Source organism: Peromyscus eremicus, chromosome 1 (assembly GCF_949786415.1).
Source record: "Peromyscus eremicus chromosome 1, PerEre_H2_v1, whole genome shotgun sequence".
Classification (NCBI taxonomy): Eukaryota; Metazoa; Chordata; class Mammalia; order Rodentia; family Cricetidae; genus Peromyscus; species Peromyscus eremicus.
Window position 1 is genome coordinate 135,346,508 of NC_081416.1, and position 3,722 is coordinate 135,350,229.

The window sequence follows — 3,722 nt, forward strand, 5'->3', positions numbered from 1 at the left end:
GACACCCGTTAGAACCTCTTCCTACAATTAATAGGTCTTTTACCCAGTATGGTTTATAGGAATTTTCTGCTACAGACTTAAAGGGTTTTGTTCCCTACTTATATAAAGGGCTTCTAACACAGCAATTATTCTCTATGGCTCCTAAGTGGTTCCCTCCCACAATCTCATAGGCTTCTCATTACTGATGCAAATGCACTATTTCTTCCCAGATTTCCTGACCCTCCACTTCTCTATGATCTGATGGGGTTGGCCTCCTTTCCCCACAATTTCTCAGAAGAGAAGATCCTGGTCTCCAAACTTACTTCACAAGGAGACATATGGGTCACAGATCCTGTGCAGGAGGAGCATTACAACTTCTGTGAGGCATCTCCACATTCAGGGCACAAATAAGGCTTTTCCTCTAAGAGTTTTAGGACTGTCTTCTTCCCTGTGGCTACTGCTCTTTGGCAGAGGTATTAGAGGCCTCTCCCTCATCTTCCTGGTTTGTGTGGACAAGGTGGCTGACACTGAGGGGGGGTCCTCAGGAGTGGGCGCCCTTTCTTGAGTGTGGGTTTCCTGGTGGCAGGTAAAAGCTAGTCGATCCAGGAAGGAGGTCCCACAATTAGAACAGCTGTAGGGTCTGGCCCCCAAGGGGCTCCTGAGATTCTCCAACAGCACTAAGGAACTCTTCCCCAGCTCTGAGCTCTTCTGGGGCTTCCCACCCACATGGACTTTCTGGTGCTGCAGCAGCTCAGAGCTCAGGCCAAAGCTTCTTTTGCATTCCAACCATCTAAAGGGCTTTCCACTTAGGACGGGACTGGGCTCTGCCTCTTCCCCAAGGCCAATCCTACACTTGGGAAAGAGAAAGAGCTTTCACTGCCTTGGATGAGCTGAGGGTGAAGGAGCAAGGACCTGTTGAGGAAGTTTTCTCCCTAGTGGGAAAATACATAGCACTTGGAGCCCTCTGGACCCTCTGGCAGTTTCAAGGACTCTCCTAGGGGGTCAGCTCTACCCTCTAAAGCACCTGGGTGTGAATTGTCTCCAAAGGGGAACCTGGGGGAGCAAAACTGCAGAGGCTTGGGAGCGGAGTGTGCTATGAGACTGTCTGCATTTTTGTAGGGGTTTTCTTCAATATGAACCCGCTGGTGCTGCATGAAGATGCCCTCATCATTGAAGCCTTTTCCACAGACCAGACACTTGTGAGGTTTGGCTCCTGATGGCAGGGTCAGCAGGGAAAGATCTCAAGCCCTAGCAAGCTGTCACTCTGAGCTCTCCAGGCAGGTGTCTTGCCTCTCTCATGGATCACGCGATGCTGCTCCAGCTCCTGAGCCTCCCCGAAGGCCTTGCATCAGTCCCAGCACACAAAGAGGTTCTTGACCATATGTGTGCGGACGTGCATGATGAGGTTGGAGCTCTGGCTGAAGCTCTTGCCACAGTTGGGACACTTGTCTGGTTTCTGACTCTTGTGTGTGCAGCAGTAATGGATGAGGTGCAAGAAGTTCTTACCACAGTCAGAGCATTCCTAAGGCTTCTCGCCGGTGTGGATCTGCTGGTGGCAGATGAGCATGGAGCTCATGATGAAGCTTTTGCTGCAGTGGCGCAGATATAAGGCCGCTCCTTATGGTGGATGCTCTGGTGGTTGATGAGGTCTGAGTTGACTCTGAAGCTCTTGCTGCACTCAGGGCACTTGTAAGGCTGCTCACCTGTGTGTGTGCACTGATGGCGCAGCAGCGTGGCACTCAGCGTAAAGGTATTGCCAGAGATGGGGCATTTGAAGGGCTCCTCGGCAGGTGTGTCTACTGGTGCTTGATGAGCATGGAGCTGTGGCCAAAGCTCTTGCCCGCTCCAGTCACTCATAGAGCTTCTCCCCAGTGTGAGTGCACTGGTCCTTGTGTCAGCTCTGAGCTCCAGATGAAGCTCTTGCCGCACTAGGTGCAGCGATATGGCTTCTCCACCACGTGGATCTTCTGGTGCTTGAGCAAGTTGTGGTTCTGAACAAAGCGCTTGCCGCACTTGGGGCATTTGTAGGGATTTTCGCCTGTGTATGTGGCCTGGTGCTGGATGAGGTCTCAGCTGTGGTAGAAAGCAAGCCGGCGCTCACCACACTTGTAGGGCTTCTCACCAGGGTGGGACCGCTGGCGCTTGATGAGGTTGGTGCTTTGTCAGGAGACTTTCTCACACTCCATGCGCTTGTAGGGCTTCTCGCCCCTGTGCATACACTGGTTCTGTACTATATTGAAGCTTCAGCTGAAGCACGTGCCACAGCCGGGGCACTTGTAGGGCTTCTTACTCGTGTGTGGAATGGTGTTGCACCAGTTGCGAGCTCTCAGTGAAGCTCTTTCCACACTCTGGGCTTGTGTTGGGCGGCTCACCTGTGTGGAGTCACTGGTACCTTAGCAGTTTGGACCACTGACTAAAGCTCTTGCCACACTCATGGCAAACGTATGGCTTCTCAGCCCCAGAAGGGCGGCCCTGCACCATCTCCCACAGGCTGGGTTCACTGGTAGTGACTACTGGGGTGCTGTTCCAGGTGATGAGGGCTCCCCACTGCCAACTGGTCTCACAGGTCTTTGTCCACTTAGATGGGGAAGGGCCTATGTCAGAGTTTGGTGGGTCTATAGAGGTCTGGTGGTCTAAGGGGTTGGAAGAACCCAATGGGGCTGGGAAATCCTGAGGTGCTGTGGCATACTGGGAGGGGCTCTCCAGGGGCATCTCTGGTGGGTCTATGGATTCCGGACTCTGAGCTGCATCTCCCAAGGTGATCTCCTCCCCAGAACTTTCCTGCTGAGGTCTCTCCTCTTCAATCCCACTTTCATTACCTCTGTGAGCATTGCTCTGGCTCTCTTTAGGACCCTGCACATCTGGGCCCCACAACACCATCTCAGGCTCCATCCCAGAGCTCCTGACTTCCAAGGTTCCAGGGACTGGTTGTGAGGTCTGGGAAAAGCAGGAAGACAAACAAGAGTCCAGCCCCAGGGGAATTAACCCCTTAAGTGCCCTGCCTAGGGGACCTGCTGGATGTCCTGAACTCTAGGATCCTTATCAAGGGGTGATTCGAGGCTGAGGACCCGGGGACCAGTTGTGAAATATTTTCATGTAATATATTTGGATCATAATTTCTCCTCTCCCAATTCCTCCCAGATTTTCTCCACTTCCCTTCTTACTCAACTTTATTTTCTTTCTTCCTCTCTTTAAAAAGTAGCAAGCAAACAGAAATAGGAAACAAGAAACACACACATGAACCCATAAAAATGGAGAAAATACTCAAGGAAAAAAGGCAATAATCCAAAGCCAATATGCCCAAACGAAGCAAAATGAAACAAACAAACTACAAAGCTACCGTTGAGTTTGTTATGTTGGCCAGATACTCCTGGACATGCTACCGGCTTACAAACTAAAGAGGCTTGAATCACAACATCAGCTTGTAGGTTCCTAAGTAAATGACGTTTGTTAAGAACACAGTGAATACTCTAGTGCTTTTACAAAACTGATTGTTTTGTTGCACTAAAGCACCTCACACAGAAGCACTGTAGGAGAAATGCTGATTGCTTTATTTTTTATATTTTTATTTATTTTTGGTTTTAGGAGACAGGTTTTCTGTGTACCTTTAGAGCCTGTCCTGGAACTCACTCTGTAGACCAGGCTGGCCTTGAACTCACAGAGATCCACCTGTCTCTGATTCCCAAGTGCTGGGATTAAAGTCTTGTTCCACCACAATCCTGCTGATTGTTTTATAAGAAAGC

At 50.4% G+C, this 3,722-nt stretch overlaps 1 pseudogene; it reads right to left on the reverse strand.

Annotated features, from left to right (window-relative positions):
- Positions 1-303: 303 nt before the first annotated feature.
- Positions 304-2,871, reverse strand: LOC131902782 (zinc finger protein 629-like; annotated as a pseudogene).
- Between the last annotated feature and the right edge of the window lie 851 nt (positions 2,872-3,722).